At 40.3% G+C, this 17,707-nt stretch overlaps 1 protein-coding gene across 8 annotated transcripts in view; it reads left to right on the top strand.

Moving 5' to 3' along the window:
* Positions 1-17,707, top strand: part of PTGER3 (prostaglandin E receptor 3) — a 171,289-nt gene that overhangs the window by 56,998 nt on the left and 96,584 nt on the right. The window lies entirely within an intron of this gene.

Genomic DNA, 17,707 nt, shown 5'->3' with positions numbered 1-17,707 from the left:
AAACTGAAAACTAAGTGCCTCTCCCAGTGAAACATAAGTGGAGACACCAAGATGATGTTAATAACATTGGTAACACTTTGATATATATTTATTTCATTTGATTATCTTCACTTCCTTATGAAAGGAAATGGAGCGAAATGCCATCATTTTCCCCATATCATAGACAAAGTAATTGAAATTTATAAAATTTAAACAAGCTTGTCCAGGTTTAAAGTGAGTTAAGATTCAAGTCCAGCTTTAAGATCAATTTCTGAGCTGTGTTGTAAACCCAGTATGGGGAGAAAGCAGATTTGTATTATACAGTGGTTTGATGGTATTACACTTGTCTTTGATCATGTGGAAATGCTGTACAAATTTTGAGAAAATTATATGCAGACAATTTGAAGTCATCTTCAACTTTTGGGCATGACCTATGTAAGGGCCCCCAAACCAGTCTCCTTATGTCAAATGCTAAAGCCTCAAGGATTGTGCTTTTTTGTTACTTGATTCATTTTAAGCTAGACATGATGAAAACACCATTAGTTCCCTTTTATCAGTATGTTTTTCTCTGTATTACTTTAGGTGTTCTCTTGACAACTGCCCAGAATTTATTCTAGCTTGATGGGATGATTTATCAGTGTGTTAGGTTTGGTCAAATGCCAAAAAAATCCAAAAAGACAACGGCTACAAGAAGATAGAAGGGCATTTCTTTCCAACTTATACAAATTCTACATGTAGGCAGTCCATGGCTGATTTGGGCCATTTCTGATCATCAGAGTTTGAAGCTATTGTTAGCCATTCTTAATGTACCACTTCATGGTCCAGTATGGCTGCTTGAGATCCAACCATTAATTTGGCTCCGTTCAGGGGAAGGAGGATGGATTAAATAAAGAAGAATGTTCTCCTTCCCTTTAAGCAGTTTTCCAGAAGTGTCATCACTTTTCTTTTATATATAATTGGCCAGAATTTAGTCACACAGCCACACGTAACTGGGAGAGTGCTGGAAATGCGGTGTTTTAATTGGAATCAGCTAATAATCAGATAAAGAAAGACAGAATGGGTACTAGAAAGCAAATGGCAATCTCTGCTGTAGTCAAAGAATAGTTCCTTATTTTATGTACCATTTTTAGTATTGAAATATATTTCACATATAACATTATGTAAATTTAAAGTGCATAACATGTTAATTTGATACATTTATATTTTCATATGATTGCCATTGAAGTGATAATTAGCACCTCTATCACATTACATAATTATCATTTCCTTTTAGTGGTTGGAATAATTAAATTCTAGTCTCTCAGCAAGCTTGTCTCTCAACAGTATTGCTGTCTAGAGTCACTCTACTGTGCATGAACTCTCTAGGGTTTACCTACTACTTGTTGCCAGTTTGTATTCTTAAACAGCATCTTCCCTATACCTCCAACCCCATCCCCTGGTGCACCACCGTTCCACTCTCTGTTTCTATGAGTTTGGCTTTTTTAGATTACACATATAACTGATATCATATCCCATTTGTCTTTCTCTGTCTGACATCCCACTTAGCATAATGTCTTCAAGTGCCATCCATGCTGTTGCAAATGGCAGGTTGTCCTTTCTCATAGCTGTATTGCATGACATTTTAAATGTCTTTTATGGGTAAGGGGCTATTTTATGTCAGAGAATCTATTAAGTTTTTGCCTGAGGATCATAGTTATTATATTATTACACACTGTATTACTATTATATTACTAAGAATAAGGGAACCTGAATAATATATTATTTGCTAAATTATTTTGTATTTAAATAACTGACTTCTAAATTTTTGTAGAAAATCTAGACTCCAAAATGTGAGTAATGGGACTATCATCGTTATTCTTTGTCCTTGTCACTTACAGAAATGGGAATGCATTGAGGATTTAGATTTTTCATTACCATTAAATATGTATACAACATAATGAATACTATTTAATTGTATACAGTTTATAACATTTTTACTGGTGATAAGTCAAGATTTTGTGTTAATGCCTCGCACAGTGTCTTCCACATAAAAGATAGGTAATCAATGAATGCTGAATTGAATTGACCTCTGCTACTCCGGTTAATCTATTTGCCTGATAAAGGACCCTTGATAGCTGCTGCTAGTATTCAACCATTAATCTGATGACAGTGCTACACTGGCTCTGATTCTGTCTGATTGTAGTGGGTGGTTGTGGGTTATTGGTAAGAATAGATGGGAGGACAGGGAATCAAGTCACCTCCTAGCTATGGAAGCCTTTTGCCTCAGACAGTGGTCACAGCTGCGCCCTCAGGGACGAGGAAATCCTCCAGCAACCAATGTGCATACAGATCAGTCAAATCAGCTCTGAGTTGGAGGATAAAGATTAATTTATCATGAAATTCATTACTCAGTGCAATTACTATATTTACCATAATCTTTAATCTTACTCAATCCTCCAACTATTGATTTGGTAATATACTATACGAGTGCATTTGATCATTTTCTTGTTATCTGAGCTGTATGTCCTGTGATTAACCTTTTAAAGCCTGGACATAAAATCACAGTAAGACCCTCCACTGACTGTCTCTGATTATAAGTTATACAACAGAACAAATCTTACACCTATTATAAGGTTTAATTTGTTCTTTGACACATACTCCTAACTTGTTTGCTATTAGGATGGCCTTCTTTTATTAGTCATCTTGGGCACTGTCTCATTTTCCTTCCTGGTCACTTTTATAATGCATTGAACTGAAAAATTAAAAGCTCATATTCAGATTTATAAAGGTAGTCCCCACATTTATTTAGTGCTATTAGCATCTGTTTGGCTATTAAGAGTCTCCACTTTTGTTAATGGCTGGGGTGAAAACTGTATAGTGTACAACTTAGATATTTTTAAAATTTCTTTTTAAAAATTTTGTATGTAGAACAAAAATTCATCATGAATCTATGTTCTCTGATGGCTGGGACAGAGACTGTGAGGTAGAGCAGTAGAGGATGGGTTTTTAAACTTACGCTTGAAAGTATGTTGTCCATCTATTGTTTTTTTGGGGTGTTTTTTTTCCACTTTGCATTAACCAGTCTCTTTGAGGGAAATGCTCTGACTTCATGGTTTCTCCCACCTCCCCCCTTCTCTTAGCCAAGATGGCATCTGAAGGAGAAAGCTTATATCCTGTCATGATAATGGGGCAGACAAGGAGAGGTCACTTGTCTACACAGAGTCCTGATCCTGTCTGTGGGGTCCTCCCCATTCTCCCTAGAGTTGATTTTGATCTTCCTGGTTGCTAGGTAGCTGCTGGCATCCCCGTTGACTCAGGGATGTGAATCTGGTGTTTTCAGAGCGCATTTTGAGCATTGTGGTTCTTCTTTGCTGACTTGGTCCCGTTATTTTCTCTCTGACACAACAGACTCTTAAGGCTTTGCCACTTCTTTTCTCTAGACACTGGCTTTGGCTGTCTAACCGTAGGGAAGACTCTGGCCCTAAACATAGCAGCTCCATTACAATCCTTCTGGCGTTCAGCTTTCCTTTCTCTTCCATGGACCCCAGGGCGACTCTGGGGGGCCTTCTCCACCATGTGGAGTCTGGGGATACTCAGAGAATTATGAGGGCCTCCTCTCTGCCATTCCCCTGCTCTGGAAGGGTCCACACGTAAGTGCCAGGCCAACCTGTGAGGCCGTGTCCTCAAAAGCTCGTAGCCATTTGTTTTTTCTATTTGGGCTTTCTATTTTTTTGTCATCCTCCCACATGTGGGGTTTGATGCTGAGGCATTTGTGGAGCACTAAGGACATTGTCCACTCCTTCCAGCACTAGAACGGCTTTTGTCTGCTGTGGTCCCTCTGTGCATTTCTTCCTTCTAGTTGGACCTCACTCTCCCATTTCCCTGGGGCTATAATGATAGGTGGGTTGCCGTGGGTGTGGGGAGGGGACCAAAACAATACTATTAGCAATCCAAAAAGTATTTAGGAGGTGTTTCAATATTTAAAGAATACGGGGCACCTGGATGGCTCAGTCGGTTAAATGTCTGACTTTTGATCTCAGGTCTTGACCTCAGGGTAGTGCGTTAAAGCCCTGTGTTGGGCCCTGTGCTGGGCGTGAAGCCTATTTAAAAAAAGATATCTTTTTCTTCTAAATTGATAAGTAGTGTGTGAGTTCTTAAACTACCCTTATTCTTTTACTAGTAGCGTAATTTTGAATAGTTGAAATGATTTTCTTATTTTGATCCATCCAAAGAATATTATTGAAATCAATATAAGCAGCATAACAAATAGCTACAAGAGCTAAGCCATATGTGCTGTACATCTAGTAACAACATGTATTCATTACTCAGCCCACTAATTGTGGGCACTAATAGGCATCTGGCTAGCTCAAGTTCTCCATGATGATAATCCCTGCTGTGCAGGATTTTTTTTTTTAAGTAGGCTTCACACCCAGAGTGGACCCCAGTGTGAGGCTCAGACTCATGACCATGAGATCGAGACCTGAGCCAAGATCAAGAGTCGGATGCTCAACTGACTGAGCTGCCTAGGTGCCCCTATAGATCTCTTAGGAACTAGGCTAAGGCTAAAGTCCACTTCTGGGGATAGGGCTGCACCCTCCTGGTTCTGAGATCTAGGAAACTCCAGATGTGGAACAAACCAACCAAATTCAGTGAGTCAGACAGCAGCAAAGATGGTGCAGGAAAGGGTTGGTCTCTAGTGTGCTTCTCTGTTGATATCAATCAACTATTCTTCCTTTTGCATGGTTTACTTTTACATAGAGGGAGTGCTTAAAAGATAAAGCAGGCTGTGAATTTGACCAGGTGTGCATGGTTATCACTAAGATTTAAAAAATCTCCCTTCTCACTCTATATATAGTGCATCATAAATCCCAGCCACCAAATACTAACTGGTGCCATTCTGTATCAGACATCGTTCTGGGCTCTTTGGAGTTAGAGAGTATTTACAATACGGTCCCTGATTTTAAAGCTAGAGTCTTGCTGGAAAGATCATTCATTCATTCGGAAATATGTATTGAGTTCATCCTTTGTGCCAGGCACTGTAATATGTGGGCAAAGGGCAGAAATGAAATAGATAGGAACCCTGCTTCCACGGAGCTTACAATCAGGTGATATTCATATTCAGTAAGTGACTCTGGCTGTAACCAAATATCCCCAATTCTAGCCTCATGGTGTTCCTTTCCTTTCCTATCAAATAAAAGAATTCAAGCACATTCTTGGGGCACCTGCGTGGCTCAGTTGGTTGGGCGGCCGACTTCGGCTCATGTCATGATCTCACAGTCTGTGAGTTCGAGCCCCTTCTTGGGCTCTGTGACAGCTCAGAGCCTGGAGCCTGCTTTGCATTCTGTTTCTCCCTCTGTCTCTGCCCCTCCCCCATTCGGACTCTCTTTCTTTCTCAAAAATAAAATAAACATTAAAAAAGAAAAAGAAAAAAGAAAAAATAGAAGAATTCAAGCACATTCTGGGTAGCCTCAGCAGACACAGACCCTCCTGAACCCTCTATGACTCCAAGTGTTCTTTATGCTCCACTGTCATTTGGCAGGTCTCACTCTGGACAGGTGCCCTGCATTCCTAATGGGCCCTTCCGCTTTCTCTGTTCTGCTTCTCTACCGGTTTCCTCTCCCTGCAGTGTTCATCTCCAGACTGACTGTGATCCTCTCTCTTCTTTCTCTGAGGCCTCACCCTCATAGTTCTTCTTTATAAGACTCTCTGAACTTCACCTGAGGCTGGGGTGAGTGGGGAGGGAGGAAGTGAAAAGAAAAAAAAGCAAAGTAAAATTTAAAACCACAGATGTGAAATGCTTAATGCACAGGAACAGTGGTATGTACTGATATTTTCCCACACATTTAAAAGTACTCCTTAACGTTCATTGACTGTTCCGGTTCCTAGCTGTTCACAAATGGATGCCATCTACCTCAGCTCCACTGATGTTTCTTACGTCGGTCATATTCAGACTATTCAGAGTCCCAGGACTGTAAATCCCCAGACCTGCTCTAGCTCTCAACCAATCCTTCCTCACAAAAAAAAGGAAGCCAAGAAAAAACATTACCTCTCAGCTCCCTCTTTCCACCAGGGAGGCAGTCCTTGACAGTGGTCTGCTGAGCAACTTGGTGCCTCTATGCAAACCATTCCCTTCCTAGGCCATGGGCTTCACCTTCACAAAATCCAAAGGGCTCATTAAAGTATTTCCCCAAACAAAAACAACTGAATTCCCCCAAAGGTGAATTCCACTGCTACCTCTGTATCACAGAAATGCCTTCACTTTGCTGTGTTCCACTCACAAGTAAGGGGAGGCCAGGAATGATGTGGGAACATATAATGTGGTACCCTCCTTCTGTGGGGGCCAATACCAGAAGGATGAATGAAGTCTTCTAGAGGAAGAAGTAGCTGGATGGTGCGAGGTAGGCATATGAGGAGCAGCATTCAGACATAGGGAACAACATGGGCAGAATCCCCGAGTTTCCAGGAGGCACAACATTCAAAGAACAACAATGCAGGTACTGGTGAGGCATGGAGAAGGAAGGAGAGAGATGAATGAAGTCTGAGAGGTAGACTAGAGTCTTGTATGCCATGAAATCGATTCTGGTCTTTACTCTAAAGATCATATAAAAATTTGCATATGCAATTTAATAAAGCATATGTGTGGGCATATCTGTGAATGTATGTGGATAGTGACAAGGTTTGCTTTATCAGCATCTGTATAGAGAATGGCTTAGTTAGCAATATCAGGTGGCATTTGCTAGATGCTAACTGAGCAGGAGCAGTGGTTGGTACTGACATTTATCCATGCAATTGTAGATCTCTTAGACATCAAAAATTTCTTCCCAAGGCCCCAGGAAGAAGGAGTACTGCAGCCCAGTCACAGATGATGTTCCCAAAGTGGGAGGCAAAATATAATACTGTGATAATTTATCTAGCAGGTCTCTGTGATTATACACATTGCTATAAAAGTACCTGGTAGGGGCGCCTGGGTGGCTCAGTCAGTTAAGCGTCCGACTTCAGCTCAGGTCATGATCTCGTGGTTCGTGAGTTCAAGCCCCACATCGGGTTCTGTGCTGACAGCTCAGAACCTGGAGCCTGTTTCAGATTCTGTGTCTCCTTCTCTCTCTGACCCTCCCCCATTCATGCTCTGTCTCTCTCTGTCTCAAAAATAAATAAACGTTAAAAAAATAAAAAAAAATAAAAGTACCTGGTAGGATAATTTTATGGAGGAAAAGTTCCTCCTGAGTTGGCATCAAAGGCAGATAGACATAGGGTGATGCTAATGAAACTCAAGCTTCAAAGCCCCTCCCTCGCACAGATCTTTCCTAGACCTTCGCCCTGCTTTCATATTCACTTTATTAAAGAAAGTTTTATACTTTTCAGGTTCCTCAAAACCTGGATCCACTTCTGTCTGGTATGATACCCAGGCATTCATGGAGAAAGTGGGATCTGAACTATCCCTTGAAAGAAAATTAAGCTGGGCATATGCCAATAGAAGTGGAGCTCATTTGGGATGAGGAGGTCTGTAGGGACAGTGTATGGGGTGAATTGTAGGGCAGTGAGTTGATTGGTCAATGGCATCCAGTTCCCCAACTCATCATCTAGGGTGTCCACAGAGCCATTGTTTAGTTATTAGGGATAACTAAACATTATTAGCTAAACATTAATAACTAAATATTATTACCTAACTGCTGTTTAGGTTCTTTGGGATATAAGAAATGGAGTACCCCTCAGGTTAGCTCAAGCAAGTGGAGGTTTATTGTAATGGAATATTGTGGGCTGGAACATGTAGTCTGGAGTTAAAGGATAGATCAGAATCAAGAGAATCAACACTTGGAATAAATAGAATTCCACACTAGTCTTCCACCAACATTGGACCTAGCTATTTTCTACCTGCCTGACTGTGTTTCCATTATCAATTACCAGGTTTCTCTCTCTGTTGTCAATATAAGTTCTTAACTTAATGATCTGTGCTTGCATACAATATCTGCTTCTTCACGGCTCTGGTCCTGCTCTGGTCCTCATTTGCTCAACATTTCAAAATTCAGGTTCTTAAGAGAAATCTCTGTCATGTCAGCTCATTGTTCCTTGACTGGCAAAGTCAGACATCAGTGGCTAGCCTATGCCTTGGGATGGTATACTTTTTCCAATTGGGTATGCCTGGGATGTATAGAATCCTTGTACAAAATATGGCAGCCCATAGCTTCCCCTTCAGCAGGGGTCGTGCAGAGGAATTTCTCTTACAAGCGTCTATAGATGTGACTGGCTATTCAGTATAGCTGAAATAGTACTAGCTAATAAGTCCTGAAAGCTCCCTCTGTGTCCTTATTTCTGTTCTAAGTGTTTCTTATATATTAACCCTTTTAATCCTACCAACAATCTTATGGGGTATTAACTACCATTGTCCCCATTTAGCTGAGGAGGAAACTGATGCCCAGTAAGTTCCAGTAACTTACTCAGGATCACACAGCTAATAACTAGTGGAACCAGGATTCTAGCCAGGTAGTAGTTTTAAAGTCCATTGTCTTCTACACCACATGTGAGATTTTCTGTGAGATTTTCGGAAGGCTGGTGTGTAGCAGAGACTAGAGGCAGAGAAATCACTTAGGGGACTAATTTGGGTTGCACTGATGATGTGCGTGGACAATACAGGAGGAACTAAGAAAAATGCAGAAAGGATAGGGAAGAAAGGATTTTCCACACACACACACATACAAATAAGAGTCATTTGGATTTGATGGTAAGTGGGAACAGGGATTTCAAAATAAATACTCAAGTGAAACACATTGTACATCCCCTGCTAATGAAAAAACAAGTTGGAGAATACATTTTAAATTTCTTAGCAGTGGGAAAATGACTAATTGGTTATCTGAAAATACAGTGTTTAAAGGCTTTTATCAAATGCTATGTAAGAAACTGTTATATTCTTTCCTACAGAGAAGTATTATACAGTGAAAATTTCCCCGCCTCTAGATATCCCCACAAAAGGCTGGTTAGACTTCTAGGTTACTGGGAAACTCTGGTTTTTCTAATTTTGCACAGTGTTTTGAAGGGAAAACATTTCCCCCTTAGGGTGTAGCATGAAATAAAGAAAATTTGTGGGTGAGCTATATCTTCAGTGTTGGTATTCAAGCTTCTCAGAGTCTCCTGGGGAGCTGGATGTGAGAGCAAATATGCCAGGCACAGTAAAAGATGTGGTAGAAGTGTGGACAATAGTCCATGAGAGCCAGCGAATAAAGCCCTTATTGCTGTCTGTGGAGCCTGGGACACTGTTCCCCAGAAGGCGGTGTTTAACATTTGATCCTTCGTCCTGCGTTTGGTTGCTGGCTGCCAGTCATCCGTTTGTAATTCCAAAAATTGTGTCAAAGCTTAGACTTCTTGGAGTGGATACCTGTCCAGGCTCCCCAACTGCTGTGCAGCTCTACCCAATATTAGCCCCACAGTGAGCTGCACATTACAGCCAGCTGAGTTTGCTTTCTTACTCTTGTAAATTCAGGCCTGTGTTCAAGCTTTCCCCTCCTCCCCACCAGTTCTTTTCACACCCAATATCTCTTGATGAAAAGTCAAACCCCTCCTGATTCACTTTAATCTCCCTTTTCTCTGAATTCTTGGGGTGTTTACAACCTGTACTATTGCGAGGAAGCTAGTGTTACCTGCATTTAAAGTATTTTGTCTTTAGAATATATTTTATTTTATTTTATTGTTTAACTTTTTAAAGTTTATTTATTTATTTTGAGAGAGAGAGAGAGAGAGAAATGGCATATGCACAAGAGTGAGCAAGAGGGAGGGGCAGAGAGAGAGGGAGAGATTGAATCCCAAGCAGGCTCTGTGATGTCAGCACACAGCCCAATGTGGGGCTCAAACTCACGAACTTGTGAGATCATGACCTGAGCCGAAATCAAGAGTTGGAGGCTTAACCAATTGAGCCACCCAGGCGCCCCTCCACCCTATTTCTTTATTTTTCAACTGGTATAACCACTTTTTAATGGTTTTTATGACATTATTTTTTAATTTAAATCCAAGTTAGTTAACATATCGTGTAATAATGATTTCAGGAATAGAATTTAGTGATTCATCACTTACATATAACACCCACTGTAGAATATATTTTAATGTTTTAGACAGGAAAAGAGATAGAATGCCTCCAACAGGCCAGGTTTAAATCAAAGTATTAGAGGTCACCTAGCCTAGTTACAGTGTAATTTTTTGTTGGCCAGTGAGGCTCCAAAAACCCAAAAGATGTAGGTCCTCTGATGAGAAGATTGTAAGACGTTAGAGCCTTTAGTATAGTTCTAGCTGTTCAAGATCTCATGGAGAGCCATGAAAACAATCATTAGAAGAAGAGATGCTGGGTCTACCTCTTTTGTTTCTCTGAGAAAAGAGCAGGAAAGGAAGGAAAGCTTTGGAGAGTAAGAAGAGAGAACTGTTTCTTCTTGTTGGTAGTGTGAAATAGCAGGACAGGGAGTAGACACGACTACGACCAGTATGCACATGACACTAGATAATCCACCAGCTGTATGCATTTCTTTAGAATTTTACTGAAGGTTATGGGGGCACTTGGTTGACTCAGTTGGTTGAGTGTCTGGCTCTTAATTTTGGTTCAGGTCATGATCTCGCAGTTGTGAGATCGAGCCCCGCATTGGGCTCTGTGCTGAGCATTGAGTCTGCTTGGGATTCTCTCCCTCCCTCTCCTTCTGCCTCTCCCCAGCTTGCATGCATTCTCTCTCAAAAATAAACAAACATTAAAACAAAGATTTTGCTGAAGTTTATGTATCTACATTTCTTATACAAAATAATTAACTAATTGATTTATCAGAAAGCAATATTTTTATAGTCAGGTAATGAATTAAAAGCAAAAGGTCTAGTTTCTAGTCCTAGTCTACACTTGAGCAAGTCACATTACTGAGCTTTAATTTTTTTCACCTATGAAATGGAAATAATGTCAATCTACTTAGAGACACTCTATGTAAATCATTCATTTAGACATCAAATAGTAATTAAGCTGCACTGTGGAAGCCTCTAGACTAATCACTAGGAGCGCACCAATGAACAAAAGCAAATAAAAACCTCTGTGGGGCTCATTGACTAGTATAACGGGCCAGGCTTCCTTCCTTCCTTCCTTCCTTCCTTCCTTCCTTCCTTCCTTCCTTCCCTCCTTCCTTCCTTTCTTTATTCCTCTCTCTCTCTCTCTCTCTCTCTCTCTCTCTTTCTTTCTTAGTTATTTGCTGAATAACTGTTATATACTATAGTGGTATTTAGAAGTGGATCAAATCTGCAAATTAATTATCGGGCTTTGTGATGGAACAGAAATAAGGAAGCTGAATTTTAGGTGAGACATTGCTGCAAACTAGCTCTGTGACTATAAAAAGTAATGTTCCCTCATATCTTCATCTGTAAATAAGAGGGTTGGACTGTGTGATCTCTTTAGCTTTAAAATGTGCAGTTTTGTTTATTTCTTCAGGGATCACTACCATGCTTGCCTAAGAAGAACTCCCGTATCAAGATATGTGTTACAAATTACAACAAATAAGATGATGGCAAAAGTCACCAGGTTATACTCTGGAGTGTGATTTTATGCTGTTTTCTGTAATTTTCTTGTTATTTCAATTGTCTCTGTACCAGATCATGCCAAGGCAGTAATCAAGAAATGCATAACATATCTTATTGCCTCGATTAGGTAAAACCCATTTGATATCAGAAGCCTAGAATTGCATTTCATTATTCTAAAATTATCTCCATTTTCCCCTCTCAAGTAGGTAAAATTCTGCCCCTATTGACTTACATGCTTTACTTATTACTTTGACCAATGACTCCCTTTTTATCTATCATAAAAATATAAAATTTGGAAAAAATTACATTTAGTGCAGCTCCCATCAGAATAATTTATTCATTCTAGATCTATGACGTTTTATTATACTTGTGTAACAAGAGAGGGACAATCTTGTAAATATTAAGTCTTACTATGCGGTACAGGTAGATGTAGCCCAGTATTACCATGCCAGAGATTATGATAAATACCCAAATTTTCCAAGACATTACTTTCACTGTCATGGGGGTTGGACTCAGTGAGGCAGTGTAGGTTGTAGTTAGCATGTATTCTGGAACCAGACTATCTGCATTTGAGTCCAAACTCTGCCACTGACTGGTGGGTGACCCTGAACAAGTTGCTTAATGTCTCTGTGTCTCAGTTTTCTCATTTGTCAAGAGAAGATGATAATAGTGCCAACTTCAAAGAATGAAATACATTAATATTTATAAAACGTTTAGAACAGTGCCTGACAAAACAGAAAGTACTTTATAATTGTGGGCTATTATTTAGGAGACCTTTGAAGGGAGAGGAAGTACAAGTAGTAGATGTACCACATAGAAAGCTGGTGGTGAAAGGGGATGTGAGAAATTGGACCACACGTACAGAAAGGGGAAAGTTCAGGCAGTCAAGCACATATGTTTCTGTGTGTTTTATTTCTAGAGATAAGGGAAGTTTAGGAATATCTGAAGATGGATGGAACACAGCCAGTGAACAGAAAGATGGAAGAAAAGAGGGCTAGCTGTGGGGGAGGATGATCTGTACCAAGGACACAGGTCATTAGAAGTGATAGGAGATAAGTACTTATTGAACAGTTTTCTACGTCCTTCAGAAAGCCAGATGGCCTTTACAATATGTTTTGAATCTGGTGTTGCAATTCTGAAGAAAACAATGCAGATCACCATACCTCTCAGCTCTTCAGGATCAGGCAGCGGATGAGAAGTTAGTGAACTAATGTGAAGTTCAGCCGGGTTATTCTGGAAGGAGCCTCCCAGACAAACACAGTATTCAACAGACAGAGGCAGAGTGGCTCTGGGAACACAGGCGTCAGGCATCTGCAGCTAAACCACAGATGGCCCAGGGGCCACCAACAAGCCATGGCAGTAGACAAAACAACCCGGCTGTGTTCAGGTGTCTGTCGAGTGGCCGCTTATGCATCAATATTTCTACCACAATTTCCACAAGGAAAATAATTTGGTCCAAAAGTCAAATTCAAATTCAAGATCACACACACACACACACACACACACACACACACACACACACACAGTCTTTTCTGTTTTCTATCTTAACTGGAATATTTTAAAATTTTCTGTAGTATGGCTTAGAAAATAAGGTTGCTTTAACTGAAATCTTTGGGCTGTCATATCCAGAGAGGACCAGCAATGTGGGCAAAGGGGGTATTGTACATGTTTGGCAATTTGGGGGTAAAAAACCCACAGACCTATGAGCTTAGCTCAAACGAGAGAAAGAGGACTTATCTTGAGCAGGAAGATGTTGGGCAGCATAAAGGACATCATCTTCATGGTGACAAGCAGTAAAATGTCTAAGAGAGGCCCTTCAGTGCCTGCACATCCTACACTCTCAGAAGGACCCATACTTGAGTGTGTATGGAAGCCAGGGTACGAAACATTACATTTAATTACACCTACAAATTTGGCCCTGCCTGACCTATGGTGGGTTCTACATAAGTGTTTTTTACCTCTTCTCTCTTCCACACAAGGTAATTCTCTTTTTAAATATAGTTTCTCCATATAGATTTAAAAGTTTTGACCCTAGCTAAAGGGATCCTAGGCATCAGTAGCAGGAGTGGAGAAGACAATTGTCTACAGGACACCTTCCCAGAGTTCTCCAATCTCTGCATATGGCAGCCTCTGCCACTACCAGCCACAGCTTGCTAAGTGTGTGGCTGGTAGTACATCCCACATAATTGGAGTCCTACCCAGAACCTCTTAGATTCCATACAGCAGTTCTATATATTCACCCCCAACTTCTGCTTGTTTTGTTGATAACTGCTCACACTCTGACCTTCAAAGGCAAGGGGAGAGCCAGAGGGCCTGGGGGGTCTCGTTCCCCCAAAGAAGCACAGACTGATGGATGTGGGAGTAGAGAAGCCCAGATTCTTTGTTTATAAATGAGACAAACTTTGAAACTGTAATTTATACTCCAGAGTTTCCCACAAGTTCAGGCTGAGGCTGGGATCACTTAAAATTGCACTCCTTGCTTGGTTTCTTCTGTGTCCTACTTTCCCACTTCCTTACTGGTTTTTCTCTGGGAGCACATTCTTAATAAGTCACTTGAATACAAATCCTTGGCTTAGGTTCTGCTTCTGGGAGTACTCAGCCTAAGACAGTTCTTACTTATTATTCATTCATTCATTTAAAAATGTGCACTGAGTGTCTGAGTGCTTTCTTCCCAGTTCTGGGAAGAAAAGCCGTACACAGGTAAAATGTAAGGATAGATATTCTCAGGGGAAATGTGAAGCATATGGAGACTATGTGTTTCTAAACCAAGGGAATGTTTTAAAGTATGAGCATACCATCACACCTGGAAAAGTGACTTACATGTAGTAGGTTCTTTGTGTGCTGAAAAATTTGATCAGTCCTTGTCTCACAATGTTGATCAAGAGGAGAGCCAATCATTTATTTAGAAATCAATTTATTCACAAAGTTATTGAGTTCCTACTGTGAATCAGAGTGAGAAACTGACAAAGTACAATTTAAATAATGTGTACAATGGTATAGAAAGACAATAATAGGAGCAATACTTTGCCAAGAAAATGAAAGGCTGGGTCTTGAAGGAGAAGTAGAATTAATTCTGGACGGAAATAGAGAGAGGCATTTTATTTTTTTTTTAATTTTTTTTTTCAACGTTTATTTATTTTTGGAACAGAGAGAGACGGAGCATGAACGGGGGAGGGGCAGAGAGAGAGGGAGACACAGAATCGGAAACAGGCTCCAGGCTCTGAGCCATCAGCCCAGAGCCTGATGTGGGGCTCGAACCCACGGACCGTGAGATCGTGACCTGGCTGAAGTTGGACGCTTAACCGACTGCGCCACCCAGGCACCCCAAGAGAGAGGCATTTTAGAAAGGCAATAGCAAACTCCACAGTAAGTAAGGGTGAAAAAGCATTGGCCAATCTCAGACTGCATAGTTTAGGGACTGAAGCAAGGCTCTGGTGAAAGGCAAGAGATTAACCTGGAGATGCAAGTTGGGAGTCACTCAGTGGTGGGTCTTCAGAACTTTATCCTGTAGCCATGGGGAACATTCAAAGATATTTAGGATTGGCCAAGGTTTGCTTTAGAAATAATATGAAGGATGCATTCAAGAGGAGAAAAATTTGGGTCAGAACACTGGTTAGTTAAAAGGCTGTTATTAAGTTAAATCATAAATAATTTCCAACATCCAACCATTTTTGATCCAACAAAACTGTCAGTTTCATATAGGTCAAACTGATTCACTAACCAGGAAGACAAGGGCACAAAGACTGGAGAGACCGGGTAAAATAAAAGAGATACATAGGAAAGAAAATAGACATGAAATGAATGAGCCACTGGCTGCTGGGCCAGAGTAAGTTGCAGAAATTAGGTGTGACAGAAAGGCAAAGTTTTCTAAGAATGATGGAGCGAACCATGGAGTGTTTGTAAGGGAAATAGGGCTCAATGGAGAGGAGTGGTTTAGAGAGTGCAACAGGGAACCATACCATGCTTCCAAGCTCCTAGGTCTTCCCATGTTACCTTGCGGTGCCTCATTTCTTCAGTTCCTCCTCCTTCTCCTCCTCCTCTTTCTTCTTTTTTAATGTTTATTTATTTTTGAGAGACACAGCATGAGCAGGGGAAGGACAGAGAGAGAGGGGAACAGAGAATCTGAAGCGGGCTCCATGCTGACATAGTTCAAACCCACAAACCATGACCTGAGCCAAAACCAAGAGTGGGGCACTCAACCGACTGAGTCACCCAGGCACCCCTTCCGTTCTTTCTTTTTAAAAATGGTTTTTTAAAATAATCTCTACACCCAATATGAGGCTTGAATTTACAACCCCAGATCAAGAGTCACATGCTCCACTGACTGACCCAGCCAGGTACCCCATCAGTTCCTTCTTTTTCTGTTACTTGACATTGGACAAACATGATATTCAAATGCTTACAGTTGTATCTTTTCCTCAAGTTAAGCCAACAAATAACGCAACCCCAAGTACTTTACTTAGTTAAAGCAGGCTTCCAAACAATAAACTATGTAGTATAAGAGCAGGAAGAAAAAACCTAGGGGTCCAGTAGTTAGGCATCCAATCTAACTGGATTGATTATCCTTTACAAAGGCACACAGGCGATTCTGAAAGGCTCAGAAAATAAATAGAAAATCCTGTGCTTTTTTCTCTACTCTGACCTCAACTCTGACCACTCTTCCAGAGCCACAATATTTCTATTACAAGTGCCATTAAACTTCTATTTGTGCTGAAATAGATATTGGCCAAAGTGTTTATTTGGTTTGCAAAGAAGACATATCTTTTTATTGTCCTTCAAATAATACTGCCTTCCTAAAACAGAAATTATATATTTGCTTAACACAGTCAGGAATTGGAGAACTACATGTCTGTAATAAAGAGAATTACATCTTATGTAATTTATGCTACATGAAATGGGCATGCTGTTTAAAATGATCTTAACTAAACCTTTGAGAAAAAAATACCTAAGGAACACAATAAAAAATACTGACTAAGGAAACACTGGATTTCATTTATTTCTTCTTTTCTTGTAATACTTTTTTTGGTAAGAATTTAATTTTTCAGCCATTTCTTATAAGAGAATTACTAACAAATGTATACAGAGGAAATATTTCTTTCTTAGTAGTTTTTATTGAATCCAGTGAATTTAAGCTATTATTTGTAGAACATTGCTCAGCTATTATTTGGAGAATCCAGTGAATTTAAGCTATTATTTGGAGAATCCTATTTAATCGTGCCACAAATACTTAACTGTCCATGACCTATGTGTCAGGCACTGTGGTAGCTGGTGGAGACACAGTGGTAAGGACAACTAGGCATGAAACTTGTAGCCTAGAGATAGCAACAAATATTAAACAATACTCACAAAAGTGACTTTTGTTTCCAAGCTACAATGAGCTCTTGAAAAAAAAAATAGTGGGTATCACATAGTGGGGGACCAGTCCTAGTCAATATTCAGAATATTCTCTGAAGAAGTGATATTCCAAGTTGAGATCTGAAGGACAAGTAGGAATCAGCCAGATGATGAGGGAATTGGAAGAGCATTCTAGGCAGAGGAAGCTTCAAGTGCAAAGGCCCTGAGGTAGGAAGGAGGATGATGCTATTCATGATATTCACAGATCGCTAGTGTGGTCTCAACAGGCAAAGCTGGAGTTGCAGACAGAGGCTAGATCAAAAAGGACCTTTGAGGTCATGTGAAGAATTATGGTCTGTCCTAGGAGTAACAGAAAGTCACTGAAAACTAGAAAGTGGTAGAATTGGATTTACCTACACCAATCATTTGAGTCCAGTGGGGTTTTTCTTTTTTTAAGTTTGTTTTTTATTTTTTTATTTTTATTTTTTTGAGTTGAGGAGGGGCAGAGAGAGAGGGAGAAAGAGAATTCCAAGCTGGGCTGGCAGCACGAAGCCTGATGTGGGGCTTGATCCCACAAATCATGAGATCATGACCTCAGCAGAAATCAAGAGTGGGACACTTAACCGAATGAGCCATCCAGGCACCCTCGAAGCCAGTGAGTTTTCATTCACCATTTAAGAAGTGGTATGATAGCTGCTCTATGGATTTAGAAGTCGTATTAGGTGTGGTCTCTACTCAAGTAATACATGGTGTGAAACTATAGGAGGAAATAGAAGGTGGGTCAAAGCTTGGAGGCAGAAATGAAGCAGTCTTGGGAAGATAAGATCTAAAATATTTTTGTTTAGTTGGCTACAGCTAAGCAAATTGATGTATAGATTTTTGGTTC

Source organism: Acinonyx jubatus, chromosome C1 (assembly GCF_027475565.1).
Source record: "Acinonyx jubatus isolate Ajub_Pintada_27869175 chromosome C1, VMU_Ajub_asm_v1.0, whole genome shotgun sequence".
NCBI classification, from domain to species: Eukaryota; Metazoa; Chordata; class Mammalia; order Carnivora; family Felidae; genus Acinonyx; species Acinonyx jubatus.
This window is presented reverse-complemented; position numbering and strand designations above follow the sequence as displayed.